Source organism: Myotis daubentonii, chromosome 2 (genome assembly GCF_963259705.1).
Source record: "Myotis daubentonii chromosome 2, mMyoDau2.1, whole genome shotgun sequence".
Classification (NCBI taxonomy): domain Eukaryota; kingdom Metazoa; phylum Chordata; class Mammalia; order Chiroptera; family Vespertilionidae; genus Myotis; species Myotis daubentonii.
In genome coordinates this window covers 129,851,692-129,868,700 of record NC_081841.1, presented here as the reverse complement: position 1 = coordinate 129,868,700, position 17,009 = coordinate 129,851,692, and the positions used below count along the sequence as shown (strand labels likewise).

General features: G+C 41.3%; 1 protein-coding gene and 1 pseudogene across 4 annotated transcripts in view; one reads left to right on the top strand and one right to left on the bottom strand.

Annotated features, from left to right (window-relative positions):
* WDFY2 (WD repeat and FYVE domain containing 2) overlaps nucleotides 1–17,009 on the top strand; it is a 236,812-nt gene that overhangs the window by 130,033 nt on the left and 89,770 nt on the right. The window lies entirely within an intron of this gene.
* On the bottom strand, nucleotides 8,525–9,177 carry LOC132226326 (small ribosomal subunit protein eS1-like; annotated as a pseudogene).

Genomic DNA, 17,009 nt, shown 5'->3' with positions numbered 1-17,009 from the left:
TGGGTGGCACTCCTCCTGTGGGAGCGCACTGACCACCAGGGGGCAGCCCCTGTGTTGAGCGACTGCCCCCTGGTGGTCAGTGCATGTCATAGCTGCCATTTGCTCGATTTGCATATTAGCCTTTTGTTATATAGCATTCCTTGAAGATGGTTTTGTCATGGAAACCACTGTTTTTGTGAGAGTTAGCATGCCTTCAATATTTGTGTGGATCATAGAGCTTTTGAAAACCTCTCAAGGACAAACCTATCTCCTCTAGTTATGTCACTGTACATGTAACCCTGATGTTTATTGTTCAGTACCTGCATGTTATCTAAAAACTTGGTAAACTAGTAGTGAATGCAGGTGCCAAGAGCATTCCATGTACCAAAACAATTTTGTGGTACCTCCATGCAATTATAAAGTTTTAAAGGTCCTCTTGATCCTACTTTTAAGACAGATTCTGTAGCATGAATACCCATAGGGGCACCAGATTGCCCTGTATTTTAAATTGGGTGTTGAGGAGATCCAGTAGAGTGCACAGTGAACTGAAATTACTTATTTACTACCTACAGGAGTTATTTGCCACATTGGATGTCCTTATAGGGACATTGTTACTGTTTCAGAAGGTGGTCATCTTATTTTGGCCATATTAAGCAGCATATCCATGCTTCAGAAAGGCAGTGGCTAGGAATTGATGAGTGTATTATTTTTCAAGTTACTTTCCCTTAGTGATATACCTTAATAACTCCCCCTCAACACCTTGGATCCTTCACATTGGCTTTTAAACACACTCAAGTTTCTTTTTATTGGAAACAAAGGCTAAAACGTCACAACTCTTTTTCCTATTCACCCAGTGTTCTGTCTCACTTCTCTTCTTATAATCAAACTTCCCAAAAGAGTTGTCCATAGTCACTTCTTATATTTTCTCATTTCCCTCTCTTAGACCACTGCAGTCTGGCTTCTAGTTTCATTAGTCTGCCCAAGTAGCTCTGGCTGTGGTTACAAAAGACCTCCAGCCCTAGCTGGTTTAGCTCAGTGGATAGAGCATTGGCCTGCAGACTGAAGGGTCCCGGGTTTGATTCCAGTCAAGGGCACATGCCTGGGTTGTGGGCTCCATCCCCAGAAGAGGGCGTGCAGGAGGCAGCCGATCAGTGATTCTCTCTCATCATTGATGTTTCTCTCTCTCTCTCTCTCTCTCTCTCTCTCTCTCTCTCTCTCTCTCTCTCTCTCTCTTCCTCTCTGAAATCAATGAAAATATATTTTTTTAAAAAGACCTCCGTGTGGATCTATGTACCTGACATTTTTCAGTCCTCATCATGTTTGACCTCCCTGCAGCATTTAGCTCTGCTGTTTCTTTCTGAAATAGTCTCTTTATGTACATCTAACAGCACAATACTCTCCTGGTTTTCCTCCTACTCTCTGGCTGTGTTGTCTCTGCATCATAGAATGTCGTCTAACCAACTTTGATTCAGTTTTGGAGTGTCTCTGCTCCTAGGCCCTCGCTATTTCTCTCAAGACAGTCTCATCCATATCATGGTTTTATATTTGCTACTCAACTTTTCTGATAATAGCTTGACTTTTTTTTTTTTTTAATCCTCACCGAGGATATGCTTTTGTTTAGTTGGTTTTAGAGTGAGAAAGGGAGAGGGAGAGAAAGAGAGAGAAACATCGTTCTCTGAAGTTCCAACTTCCTTCTTAATATTTCCTGTTGGTTATCTCTAAGGAACCTCAAATTCACCAGGTCCAAAATCAGACTCATTGTTCCTCCCTACACACCTGCTTTTTCTCAGTGTTCCTATTTTAGTGACTGTAACCACTGTTTACTCTCTTGCAAGAACCAGGGATTTTTGGAGTCATCTTCCTTCCTCATTGTTAGACTCTATCCAGTCCATTACTTAATTGATTTTTACCTCCTAAATACTTTTCAGCTTCCACCCCTCTTCATCATCAACATCATCATCATTATCACCTCCCACCCCCTCAACCAGCACCACCATTGCCCTGTTCCATCGTCTTCTCCTTGGACCCTTGGTTGACCCCCTCACTGGTCATTCCATATTCCTTCTGCCTCCTCCAATTTGTTTTCCATATTGGAGCTAGAAGGACCTTTTAAAAAACACATTTTACCTTGTTATTTCCCCCGCCAAGCATCTCTAATGTCTTTCCCTTACTCTTAGGGACACAGGCCAAAATTCTTCACGTGGCCTGTGCGATCTTGCCATGTCTGTCCCTGCCCTCTGCAGCCTCCTTTTGTGCAAAGCCCTTCCTCTTGGAGTTTCAGCCTTAGTGGCCAACTTTTAATCCCTTATACTCGCTATGTTCCCTCCTTTCACAGAGCTCTCTGTGAATATGCTTCCTTCCTCCCTTCACCTACTTAAGCTATCGTCATTCAGATAGTTTACTTTTTATTTTCCTAGGGAAGTCTTCCCCAATCTTCCAACATGTCCCTGGATTATAACTGCTCATAGCATTGAGTGCCCCTCCTCTGTAACAGTTGTCATAGTTGCCATTTTATACTTATATGGGTGATTATTTGATTAGTACATGTATTCAGCATAAGCTCCACAAGACATTGGCTGTTTAACTTGACTCTTTGTTACATCCTTACATCCTTGACACCCCAGTACAGTGCCTATGAATTGTAACTAAATATTTGTCAAATGAATTAGTGAGTGAGTTAATTAATATAGTCAATCAAGTTGACAATATAGATAGGTTAAGAGCATAGACTCTGGATCAAACTGCCTGAGTCAAATCACAGCTCTCACTCTATAAGTTGTGTCACCCTGGGCAAGTTGCTCTACTCTTAATTTTCTTATCTATAAAACGAGAATAATATATCCATTTTATAGAGTTGTTGTGAGGATTATCTGACATCATATACATTAAGCTTTTAGAACAGTGCCTTTGTATATCAAGTGCTCCATAAATGTTAGCTCCTGGCAACATTATTGTCATTAGCAGCAGCATCCTCCACTGGCGGTAACCAGAAGCCTTGGTTATAATCTATGTCATGTGGATTTAGTTGGCTGGTTCCAAAGAAGAGGAAGTGGCTTCATGGTGGCATACTCCTTAGGATGACTCAACTTATTTCTAGTCCCATTTTCACTCAGTCTTTGCTGCCTTATCGCAGTAATTTACCAGTAATTTGCAAAATGTGGCCTGTCAAATACAAGTTTTTTCTGCAAAGTTTTTTTTTATCCAAGTTGTTGCCATTTTAATTTTCATCACCCTCAGGAGAAGGTTGGGCTCAGAGAAGTGTGCAATTACTAAAGATACTCTGAATGGGTGGCTGGAGAAGATGTAGCAAATTTCTCGTCACAAGAGACAACCTTACTCCAGTGAACTAAGAGTATAGGAGGCGGGAAGGTTACCAGCCATCAAGAGCTATATAACTTACTATTCATTTGGGAGTCTGAATTTTAGGGGCCAGTGTCCAGAGAGCTATCTGTGGTCCTACAATTTTTTTAACACGGAATCTGTCACAAATATTTTATTATTACTAGAGGCCCATTGCACGACATTCATGCACTGGGGAGCGGGGGAAGGGAGGCCCTCAGCCTGGCCTGCACCTTCTTGCAGTCCAGGACCCCTGGGGGATGTCTGCCTACCAGCAGTCAGACATCCCCGAGGGGTCCTTAGTGCTGCCATAGAGGCAGAAGAGGCTCCCAACACCTCCACTGTGCTCGCCAGCCATGAGCATGGCTCAGGGCTTCTGGCTGAGTGGCACTTCCCCTGTGGGAGCACACTGACCACCAGTGGCAGCTCCTGCGTTGAGTATCTGCCCCCTGGTGATGAGTGCGCAACATAGCGACCAGTAGAACAGCCGTTGAGTCAATTTGCATATTACCCTTTTATTATATAGGATTTCCATGTAGACATGTGAAAATAATATCTTTATGTGCACAAATATTTTTCTAATTTTTATTTTAAGTTAATCCTTTATACAAACTATATATCGGGTCATGGTTCTCATATCACTGTCCTTTAGATCGCAAGGTTCAGAGCCTAGAAGTACTGATATGGTATTCCATGTCAGTCACCTTTGAAGGCATGCCTCCCAGAGTACCTTGACAACAACAGAGTCATGAAACTAACCCCAAGGAGCCATCTGCCATTTATTCCTTTGATATAAAGATTGAGAACTCAAGCCAAAATGTGTGAAGGACACTGTTACTCTTTTATAGTCCCTTGGTCACTGAATTGCCATCATCTCGTGTTACTACATCTACTCTGATCTGAGAGAGTCTTGAAAGCAGGCTTTTTTCTAGCCTTGCTGCCTAGAAGCTTACGTTAGAGAAGGGAGTGGCATTGGGTCTGCCCTGATCATGGGTGCAGTGCTGGGGTTTTCTGCTGGGCTTGTGTTTTCTTTGTTTTACTGCAGTTGGATGCTATAGTGACTCAGGATGGTGGTAACCCAGAGGAGGTTTTGTTTACAAAGTGGGCTCCCCTCCCTGTTTATTTATTTATTTATTTATTTTTTTAATTAAATCTTTATTGTTCAGATTATTACATTTGTTCCTTTCCCCCCCCCCCCATAACTCCCCTCCTCCCAGTTCCCGCCCCACCCTCCGCCCTCACTCCCCACCCACTGTCCTCATCCATAGGTGCACGATTTTTGTCCAGTCTCTTCCCACATCTCCCACACCCCTTTCCCGCCCAAGAATAGTCAGTCCATTCCCTTTCTATGTCCCTGATTCTATTATAATCAACAGTTCATTCTGTTCATCAGATTATTTATTCACTTGATTCTTAGATTCACTTATTGATAGATGCATATTTGTTGTTCATAATTTGTATCTTTACCTTTTTCTTCCTCTTCCTCTTCTTAAAGGATACCTTTCAGCATTTCATATAATCCTGGTTTGGTGGTGATGAACTCCTTTAGCTTTTCCTTATCTGTGAAGCTCTTTATCTGACCTTCAATTCTGAATGATAGCTTTGCTGGATAAAGTAATCTTGGTTGTAGGTTCTTGGTATTCATCACTTTGAATATTTCTTGCCACTCCCTTCTGGCCTGCAAAGTTTCTGTTGAGAAATCAGCTGACAGTCGTATGGGTATTCCCTTGTAGGTAACTGAGTTTCTTTCTCTTGCTGTTTTTAAGATTCTCTCTTTATCTTTTGCTCTTGGCATTTTAATTATGATGTGTCTTGGTGTGGTCCTCTTTGGATTCCTTTTGTTTGGGGTTCTCCGCGCTTCTTGGACCTGTAAGTCCATTTCTTTCACCAGGTGGGGGAAGTTTTCTGTCATTATTTCTTCAAATAGGTTTTCAATATCTTGCTCTCTCTCATCTTCTGGCACCCCTATAATTCTGATGTTGGTACGCTTGAAGCTGTCCCAGAGGCTCCTTACACTATCCTCACATTTTTGGATTCTTTTTTCATTTTGCTTTTCCGGTTGGATGTTTTTTGCTTCCTCGCATTTCAAATCATTGACTTGATTCTTGCGCTCCTCTGGTCTGCTGTCGGGCGTCTGTATAATATTCGTTATTTCAGTCCGTGTGTGCTTAATTTCTAGTTGGTTCCCCAATATAAGATCGAGGGTCTTATTAGTTTTCGTGTAGATCTCATTAAGTTTATCGGCAGCTTCTAAACAGTTCTTGAGAGACCTTAAAAGTGTGGTTCTGAACTCTATTTCTTCCATTGACAATTTTGTCCTGTTTCTTTGTCTCCGCATTTTGTTATGCTTCCTTGGTGCACCCCCTAGTGGTCTTTGTTCGCAGTCTTATAGATAAATCTTGATTGTTGTAGCTAATTCCAGGGAGGGTTTGACCTCCAGGCCAAGTGGCTATGAGAATCAGCTGTGTCAGCAGTGAGAGAACTTCTGTCCTCTAGGGAGGTGCTAATCTAGCCTTTGCCTGAGGCTATCCGGCAAATGCCTCTGTGCAGGGCTTGGGCGGGGCGGGTCGCACAGGATCAACAGGGTGGGCCGGAGAGAGCAGTTATGGTGGCTCTCAGTCCTGTCTCAAGGGGCTCTGCCTCTCTGAGTCCCAGCACGCGCTGCAAAGCTCGGAGAGAAAGCTGCACTCGCTCTGACCGAAGCCAGACAGTCCCGCTTCTCCCGTTTGAGTCTGGGTCCCTAAAGACTCGCCCGGATCTGGTGCTCAGAGTCTGCGACTCCCTCCCGATTGAAAACAACAACCGCGCCCTCCGCCGCCAGCCTGCTCCGCGCACTCCGCACCTCAGAACTTGACCTCAGCACCGCGCCTCCTCTGAGTGTCCGTATGCGTTTCTCTTTCCTCCTAGTTGTAGGACTTCCACTCAGCCAGCGTTCCTGTGGTTCTGGGTGATGTCCCTTCCGTTTTTTGGTTTCACTTTTGAAGTAGTTGTTCAAAGCAGCAAACTCCGGCGTTAACCTATGCCGCCATCTTGGTTCTCCCCCTCCCTGTTTATTTATGACTCCTGTAGCACTATACCTTGAATGTAGGTGCCACAAATCACAATTCACTCATCTATTCCCACAGATGAGGGATAACTCTACTCATAGTTACCAGTGAATATGACATTTTCATAAATACTCTTAGTATAGGAAGAAAACTATCAGTATTACACATTAATCTCATTGAGGCAGATTACACATTGCCAAAAGACTGCTAATTGTACTGCCATGTAGAACAGCACAGCTTTTCCATCAGCAGCAATCACTCAGGTCAAACTGGTCACTTGGGTTGAAAGATAGGGCAGGTTCTTTTGCCGAGAGCTTATCTGTCATGGCTAGAAGAGAAAAGAGCTGAAAAGGTGCCTTCCAGTGGGTTGGGTAATTAGTGTTCTGTTTTCTTTTTTTTTCCTGTTTTTCTCAGCGTCTTTTTATTATATTGTTATCTACTGTCATAGCCTCTATTCTTATGCTTTTATCAGTTCTCCTATTGGTTTGAATTATGGAGTCATTTTACCATACTGTCAAGCTCAGTCCCTAGTAAATCTTCATTTCTTCTCTTTTTTTTCTTTATTGATTAAGGTATAACATATGTGTCCTTATCTCCCCATTGCCCCTCCACCCCACCCCTCCCTACTCATGTCCTTACCCCCCTGGTGTCTGTGTCCATTGGTTAGACTTCTATGCATGCATGACCTATTTTCAATTTAGTAAACCCCAAGTTCTCTCCAGATGTTTGGTTTTTCTTGAGATTTATTTTATTATCATTTCTTAATCCTCACTTGAGGATATTCTTTCATTGATTTTTAGAGAGAGTGGAAGAGAGAGGGAAAGACAGAGAGAAATATCGATGGAGAGAAACACATTGATTGGTTGCCTCCTGCACGAGCCTGGACGAGGCCCAGATGGGGAGGAGCCTGCAGCTGAGATATGTGCCCTTGACCAGAATCGAACCAGGGACCCTTTGGTCCTCAGGCAGATGCTCTATCCACTGAGACAAATGGGCTAGGGCTCTCCAGATGTTTTTACTGGCTCTTCCTTCTCTGGCAAAGCCTTAGATGTCAGTGCTCTCCAAGGTTCTGCCTGTGCTGCAAACTTTCTTGGTGATCTGCGCCTGCAGCCTAATTATCCTACATATACAGTTCTCAAGATGGCCCATTCTGTCCTCCAGAGCCTGAACTATGACTCCTAGCTGCTTACATGGCATTCCTACCTCGAATCTCTAAGACTTGTGATTTAGCATATTCTAAATAGAAATAATTCTCTTTCCCTAACATGCTCTTTCTCCTTCCTTCAGTAAATGACATCACCAAGGAGCTACAACTGGAAGTAGGAGTTATAGTAGATCTACATCCCCCCCTCAAATCTTACAGCAATCAATGCCCTGGCCTACTGACTTACCTCAGAGCTTTCCTCAGACTCTCCTCTTTTGCTTATTTCCACCAATACTTTAAATCTTTCTGACCCTCACAGCATTTGCTTGGACTGTTGCAGTAAGCCCCTGACTGTTCCTACTGTCTCTTATCTAGTTTCCTATAGCTACTCTGCCATCACATATCTAAAATTCTAGTGTAATCATGCCACTCCTCTGTGTATAGACTCTCAACAACTTCTGGAAGAATATAATTCACATTTCTTACTTCCTGCCTACTTTGTCAGCTTCATTTATTACAAACTCTCTTACCCAAATATCATACTTGTATGGTTCACAAATCCATGCCCATATACATGGTGTCCCCTTGCTAAAAGATGCTGTTACCGTTACTGACCTCCTGCTTCCTTCCCCCTGAGGAACTCCTCTCTATCTTTAACAATTAGCTTAAAGCCCCAAACCCATTCTTATGAGAAGCCTGTCCTATTCGAGGGCAGGGTTAAAAGGCCCTTCTTAAGGCCTCTCATAGCATTTAGTTGAAATTTCTGCTATAATATTTATGTGTAATTAATTATTAGTTTATATGTATATTACATACATATTAGTTTATATGATTGTATATTATTAAGTAAGATAACACATAGAGTTCCTCAAAATAGTAAATAGGAGAAATTTAGTAAATTCTAATTTCCTTGTTTTCTTATTTTCCCCTATCCCTCCCGCCCCCCCTCACAAATAGGATTTTTATTTGTTGCCATTAAATGTCTGAATTTTAAACATATTCTTGGACTCGGGGCTCATTCAACTTTAGCACCTGTCTCATTCCCAATAGGTTTTCTAGAATTGCTACCTACACCAGGAAGCTCCTTGAGTTTTCTCAGTTCAAACTTGGGCTTCTTCAGCACTTTACTTTTCTAAGAAAGACATCATGGAGTGGTTAAATAGTTTGGCACTGCTATCTGGAATCATTTTATTGACCACTTCTTTCAAGTCATTTGTCATCATCTTCTTTCAGATATGGTGGACCTGTTGATGCTGAACATATGAAGTCTTCTGAATCTGAATATTGCATTTTGTTTGTTTGTTTGTTTGTTTGTTTGTTTATTTATTTATTTTAGTAAAACCAACACAGAATAGATGAAGCAAATAACCATCAGTAGTCTTGACATCAACATGAGCTTCAGTCATAGTCTGCCATTTTTTTTTTACCATGGAGCTTATTTTTCATGGGGAAGAGTCATGCCATGGAAATTAGTCTGGCAGTTTTTGTCCTGAACATCCTCAGTAATTAGCTTGAATTTTCTAAATGCAACTTCATCATTCTGCAGATCAGTTAGGTTCACTTCTAAAACATGACCCTTGAGACCATCAGATGCGATTTGGGTTCCTTGAGTTCTCGTGACTAGTGTTTTTCTATATTTCGTATATTGAACATACCTGGTGCTTTCACATCACACCAATCTTCCTTAGAAAATGGATCAACCGCTTCCTTTTTGGCTCCTCTTTTGCTGCCTTTGATAAGGTGCTTGTTCTTGCTGATCACCTTATTTCCTTGTTTTTTGTGTTTGTTTGTTTGTTTCTAACCTCCATTAGCCTGAGCAACTTGAAGGCAGGAAACATTACATGCGTTGGTATTTCCAATACCCAGTAGGGAGCCTTGCACAAATTGAAACCTCAGTAATAGTTTTCAAGTGAATGAAAACCAAGCTAGTTGCACCGTGTTTCCCTCCAGAGTTTCTTTATTCTTTTACTTTCATTCTTACATTCTAATCATTCTTATAGAAGCCCTTGTTTCCCACCAGCTCTGATATGGAATAAGTGATTGTTTTATTCCTCTCTTCTATCCCTTTATCAGGTAGAGTTTACTCAGAATTCATGGGAAAAATCATTGTTAACACACTTTGCCTTCAGATATCAGGGGCAGATATCCTGGTTGTTGAGGTATGAACTGCTCCCAGAGAATTCTGTATCTGAATTCCAGCTCTGTCACCTTTTAGCTGGATAATGACATACAAGTTGGTTAACTTCACATAAGGCTCAATTTACTCACTGTAGATTAGGAAGAATATGTGCCTCATCGTTGTTAAGAGGATCACATGAGGTAATTTATATAACGGTCTCAATAAATATTAATTATTATTTTTATAGCAGAAATTCTGTTCATTTCAAGAAAAGATAAACTTTAATTTACTTTTTGATAAAGTTAATAATTTTATCTGAAATTAGAGTTTTTTACATAATTATTTGTCATCTCAAGTTTAAAGAAATTTTTAAAAACTCTGAAGTTTTAAGCCAGTTTGTTTTTTGTGAGCACCATTTTTGGCTAGTAAAACTGGGTTGAATAGGTAATGTTTGCTCATTACTTGCTCTCTGCACACTTATTGGTTTAAATAATGTTCAGGCTGAAAATCTGTCAGTTTAAATACAGAAAAATGTAACAACATTTTAGCGCAAAGACCATGGTTTGAATCAGTTAACTTTATAAAAGAACTCATCACAGTGAATACAAATATCAAGCCATTATTTTGTATACCTAAAACTAATAAAATGTTATATGTTAATTGTAAAAAAAAAAAAAAAGCAACATATTATGGTGTTTTGCTATTGAACTAGGAAGTAAAACATTGATTAGTCCTGAGATTTGAGTCAAAACCAAGTGCTCTTTTATTTTTTGGCATTGATTACAAAAAGTAATAGCTTTAGTAATTAGATTCCCTTCCTTCTTTCTTTTATTATTTGAATGTCTGGTGATTGTACATATTTTTATTCAAACCTATTGTGGTTAGCATTGACCCCAATTGAGGAATCTAGATCTTACTTCCAAGCCTACTATTTTTTTTTCTGATTTAGGCTTGTTTTATTTTATTACTAGAGGCCCAGTGCACAAAATTCCTGCACTCGGGCAGGGGAAGGGGTCCCTCAGCCCGGCCTGAGCCCTCTCACAGTCTGGGAGCCCTCAGACCTCAACCATTAGTCAGACATCCTTAGTGCTGCCAGTTGTGAGCCCGGCTTCTGGCTGAGCAGCACTGCTCCTGTGGGAGCGCACTGACCACCAGGGGACAGCTCCTGCATTAAGCAGGATTGGGCTGAAATCGGCTCTCCGACATCTCCCAAGAGGTCCTGGATTGTGAGAAGGCACAGGCCAGGCCGAGGGACCCCACCGGTGCATGATCGGGCCAGGGAGGGACGTGGGAGGATGGCCAGCTGGGGAGGGACTGTGGGAGGGCTCCAGGGCGTGTCCAGCCCATCTCACTCAGTCCTGATAGGCCGGACCCCAGCAGCAAGCTAACCTACCGATCGGAACATCTGCCCCCTGGTGGTCAGTGCATGTCATAGGGAGTGGTTGAGCAGCCTTAGCATATGATTAGCATATTACTCTTTGATTGGTTGATCGGCCGACCGTTCAACCGGACACTTAGCATATTATGCTTTTATTATATAGGATTTTTTAAAAATTTCTCTTTATTGTTAAAACTAGTTCAGGTGTCCCCCTTTTTCACCATTCCTAGCCTACTGTTGATGAGGAAATCACTTAATCCTTTTTTGATGTCTTCTCTATATAAAAGCATAAACCTAATGTCATACTTGTTTGCTGCACCTGCCGGGGTTCTTGTCCCAGCATCAAGAAGGGTTCAGGAATCTGGAGAAGGCTGTCCGTAGATATTAAATAAGAGTCCAGAGACTAATAAAGAGTCTGGAGACGAAATATAATTTTGAAAGGCATTTTGGGGGTCAAAGGAGCTTAGCTAAAGGAGCTAAGATCTAAGGTCTTAAGTCTAAGGCCTTAGGTTCTCCTTGTCCCCAGGACCCCATGCTTTTTATTAACACAACTTGTCCTGAGGCGAGGCAGAGATATACACTTCAAAGGGTACACAGAAACATTGTCAGAATGGGGAAATTAGCCTACGGCTGTTCAGGTGTTTGGCCAGTAGGAGGCAATAACATGTAGATTAAGATGCCTTTTAGCTGTCTGGCAGCCAAGAAATCAATTTAATGTATCCTATTCAGGTTTGGGGAAATGCCTTTAGCCATTCCCAGATGCAGCCCTGCTGTCATGCTGGAATTGGTCTCCGGCATGCACCCATACTAAAATGTTGAAGCAGCTACTATGTGCCAGTCAGTGCTCTAACTGCTTGAGATATATCAATGAACTCTCTCCTTCCCCATTCCTCTTCTTTTATATGTTTCATTTAATAAACAAGAAATATGCCCTAACCAGTTTGGCTCAGTGGATAGAGCGTTGGCCTGCGGACTGAAGGATCCCAGGTTCGATTCCGGTCAAGGGCATGTACCAAGGGCAGCTGATCGATGTTTCTCTCTCATCGATGTTTCTAACTCTCTATCCCTTTCCCTTCCTCTCTGTAAAAAAATCAATACAATATATTTTTTAAAAAAGAAAAATATAAAAACTTAAATATGTTAGAAGGTAATAGGTGCTATGGGAAAAAATGAAGCAAAGTAAGGGGGACAGGGAATGTGAGGGTGGGGTAGAGGAGACGGATTGCAAATTTTAAAAGGATGGACATATATGTTAGGCCTCATTGAGGAGGTCTCATTTGAGCAGAGAAATTGAAGGTTGAGGTAGTGAGTCATGCTGATATCTGGGGAAAGAGTGTTCATGGTAGAAGAACAAACATTGCAAAGACCTTGAGGTAGAGTGTTTATAATATTAGTACAGTTAAAAGTTTGACATAAAAAAACAAAAGGAATGCTTATTACTTTACAAATATTTATTGATTACCTCTCCTTCATGGCATATTGGGGGAAATGCTGGACATATAGGAGACACATGTATTAAGAAAGAAAACAAAAACTCCATTTTTTTCTATTTAAAAATCTATGAAGAAAGATAAAATAATCTGATCATAGATAGCTCTAATTAATGCAGATTGTGATCAAGACCATAAAAGATGAGCCTGTTGAATTTCAGCAAAGGTCAGATTCATTCTGTTTGGGGTGATTATATGAGCAGACCATTCAACCTTGCCTAGAAGGGTTAATATGAAAAGTGATGGAGATTGGGGAAAGGGAACAGTTTCCTGCAAAGGAGAGACTAGTGCAAAGGCTAGGTAGTGGGGGGATGCAGGCCACTGTCAAGCACAAATGTACTTTAGTTGGAAGTGCATTGGAAGGGATGTGGGTTTAAGAAGGATGGTAAAGATCTGACTACTAAATGTGTAAAAGAAATTGACTGGAGAGAAAGGGTAGTTGGCAAAGATACCTCCCAGGCCAAGCTCATTTTTAGTCAGTACACTACCAAATAGTATACTGACTGTCAATGTCCATGGCATACCAGTTAGTAGTGTTTCTAGGCAATAGACTTAGGTAACAGAAAATGAGGGAGGCATGAGTTGTACTTGTACTTATCTATCTTTTGTGTTTGTTATATGTATTGTCATCTGGATTTTCTGAAGTATGCAGTGATTTCAGAATTTGCACTGAAATATTTCCCTTTGCTCATAGAAATTCAATGAGACATTCACCCAGGTTTCAGTATCCTTTTGAAGAGGCTTTTTGAGGTTTGTGTGAATCAAAAGATCAGTAGTTAAAAAAGAATGAGTCATTGTACTATGCAATCTCTAAGACCCCTTACAAACTCTAAAATTCCAAGAATCTAAAACTTAACAACCAAAGGTCCAAATTTCGTTCACCAGTTGCTTTCATAAGTTTGAACAGTAGTTGCCAGCCTTGACTATCAGGCTTAATTTCATGACATCAGCTAAAAGTAATTTTCAATTTTTGCAGGCAACTTTTTGTTCAGAATAATTTTGTCAAAAGGTTTGAGCCATTTTTTGTTTAAAAAACAAGTATTACCAATTAGAATTTATGTAAACTGATCTGTCATGTAATCTGCTGTTTAATATAATAGCAGAACTTTTATTGTGTTTAAAAGTTATTTAAAATATGCAGTCTCTTTCCTATCTGAAGGGCAATGAAGGCATAGTACTTCATTGGCTTTGTTGTGTAATACATCATTGTTCTGGCTTCAGATTGAGGCCTTGAGCAGGGTAAATTCCTCATCTGTTGAATAATTTCCAAGAGCATTTGTCCTTAAGATTCTGAAATTTGCCAGACGCAGTCTTGGAAGTAGTTGATTTCCAACCTGTGTGTCATTTTTTTCTTTTACCCTCTCCCTTCCGTCCTTTTGGGAGAGGTATTGTAAAACCAACTGCGTCTGGTTACTTACATTCAGTGCTGGGGGGTTTGGGGGTGGAAAAGTGTAAAACCATGTTACTATTAAAGCAGTGGTTCCGCCGAAACCGGTTTGGCTCAGTGGATAGAGTGTCGGCCTGCGGACTGAAGGGTCCCAGGTTCGATTCCGGTCAAGGGCATGTACCTGGGTTGCGGGCATATCCCCAGTGGGAGATGTGCAGGAGGCAGCTGATCGATGTTTCTCTCTCATCGATGTTTCTAACTCTCTATCTCTCTCCCTTCCTCTCTGTGGAAAATCAATAAAATATATTTATAAAAAAAAAAAAAAAAGCAGTGGTTCCATAGGAACCACTTATAAAATCCTATATAACCACTATAAGACTTTTTTTTTGGCCATGCCCCACTTAAGCATCTCTAAAATCCTGATTCCCCCCCCCCCACCCATGACATATAATTCTTATTATTCAAAAAGTGAACTCCTATTCACGTGGAAGAAGCCTAAAAGGTCATGAACTTGGTCTAAACAAGCTTCCAAAGAACATGGCATCTATGAAAGAGAAAAATAAAAGAACAAAAGGACAATTGAAGTACTGAGGAAGAAATCACGAAGAAATTGTTAAAAAAAAATAATAATATCAGGAGGAAAACCAAGATGGCGGCATAGGTAAACACCGGAAAGTGCTGCCTCGCATAACCACTTCAGAAATACAACTAAAAGACAAAACAGACATCATCCAGAACCACAGGAAGGCTGGCTGAGTGGAAATTCTACAACTAGAGGGAAAGAGAAAAGCACACTGAGACTCAGAGGAGGTGTGGAAGTAAAGTGCAGAGATATGGAGGCGCACGTGGAGAGGCCTGGCAACTGAGGACGCGGTTGTCGTTTTCAATTGGGAGGGAGTCTCAAGCTCCCAACTGCTCTGAACTCCAGTTCTGGGCGAGTCTCTGGGGACCCAGACTCATATGGGGAGAAACTGGACTGTCTGGCATCAGTAGGAACTCAAGGGCGGCTTTCTCTCAGAGGTGCTTGCAGCGATCCCTGGGACACTGAGACTTGGGGCCTCTTATGGTAGGACTGAGGATCAGCCATAGCTGTCTGCCCCGCCCTGTTGATTCCCTGAGACCTCGCCCCACCCAAGCTGTGCGCAGAGGCTTTTGCATATGAAAGGCCTGGTTCTTTGCAATCTGAAAATTACCTAACAAACTGCAGCTGGGTCAGAGAGACCTAGAACTTCCAAAAGAAGGCCCAAGGCCCCACAGCAGCTTGCATTGCTTCACAGCTGGGCCTCATCTGGGCACATCCAATTCCCAAACAAAGAAGAGGAATCTGCTGATCACTCGGTAGCTCTTGCTGGGTAGCCTCAGGCAGAGGCTAAATTAGCACCTCCCTAGAGATCCAAGAGCCAGTGTACCCAGTGGTCAGAGTGGGACCATCCAAACTACAACTCCTCAGATCCATAAGGGACACACTTAGGGGACAGACTCAGTGAGCATCAAAGCTCCACTGAAGCAAGTCTTGCCCCAGAATGGTGTCTCCAGCTCAGAAGTTCACCCATTGTAGACCCAGCTGATTCTCACAGCCAATTGGCCTGGAGGTCAATTCCTCCCAGTGATACCTACAACAATCAAGGCTTAACTACAACAAGACTGTGCACAAAGCCCACAAAGGGGTGCACCAAGAGTGTCCACCTCAGGTAATTGGGGAGGCTGAGCCACTGGGCCCTATAGGACACCTAGCACAGAAAGCCACTCTATCAACACAGGAAAGCATAAAAAATGTGGAGACAAAGAAACAGGTCACAAATGACAGAAATGGAGGAAAGCAAACTACTGGATATAGAGTTCAAAACCACACATAAGGTTTTTCAAGAATTTTCTAGAAACCAGTGATAAATTTAGTAAGACCCTCAAAAAATCTAGTGAGACCCTTGAGGATATGAAAAAGGACCAACTAGAAATTAAGCATACACTGACTGAAATAAAGAATATTATACAGAGTTCCAATAGCAGACTAGAGGATCGCAAGAATCAAGTCAAAGATTTGAAATACGAAGAAGCAAAAAACACCCAACAGGAAAAACAAAAAGAAAAAAGAATCCAAAAATATCGAGATAGTGTAAGGAGCCTCTGGGACCACTTCAAGTGTCCCAACATCCGAATTATGGGGGTGCCAGAAGAAGAGAGAGAGCGCAAGATATTGAAAACCTATTTGAAGAAATAATGACAGAAAACTTCCCCTACCTGGTGAAAGAAATAGACTTACAAGTCCAGGAAGCGCAGAGAACCCCAAACAAAAGGAATCCAAAGAGGACCACACCAAGACACATCATAATTAAAATGCCAAGAGCAAAAGACAAAGAGTGAATCTTAAAAGCAGCAAGAGAAAAAACGTCAGTTACCTACAAGGAAGTACCCATACGACTGTCAGCTGATTTCTCAACAGAAATTATGCAGGCCAGAAGGGAGTGGCAAGAAATATTCAAAGTGATAAATAGCAAGAACCTACAACCAAGATTACTTTATCCAGCAAAGCTATCATTCAGAATTGAAGGTCAGATAAAGAGCTTCACAGATAAGAAAAAGCTAAAGGAGTTCATCACCACCAAACCAGTATTATATGAAATGCTGAAAGGTATCCTTTAACACATTGCGCACCACATAGAAATCTCTAAGACATACGCCAGGGACCGCACGTTTTTGGGCAAACTGCACGTTATTTAAATCATCATAATGCACTTTAGGTGTTGTTTTTCAATAATTATAACATTTTTATTTACAAAAACAATTAAACAATTAAAGTTCCTAGTACTTTTTTAATGTATGTTACTGCGTAAAACATTTTCCTCTATGAAGAGGGACCAAACAAAATTTACATAAGTATCTAGATTCGCTCCTTTTTCCATGGGCGTGAAAAACGAGAACACTCATGAGCTGTCCTTAACAGATGGCGCGCGAAACACGAGAAAACTCCTGAGCGGTACGAAATGTGTTAAGAAGATGAAGAAGAAGAAAAAGGTAAAGATTCAAATTATGAACAACAAATACACATCTATCAACAAGTGAATCTAAAAATCAAGTGAATAAAAAATCTGATGAACAGAATGAACTGGTGAATATAATAGAATCAGG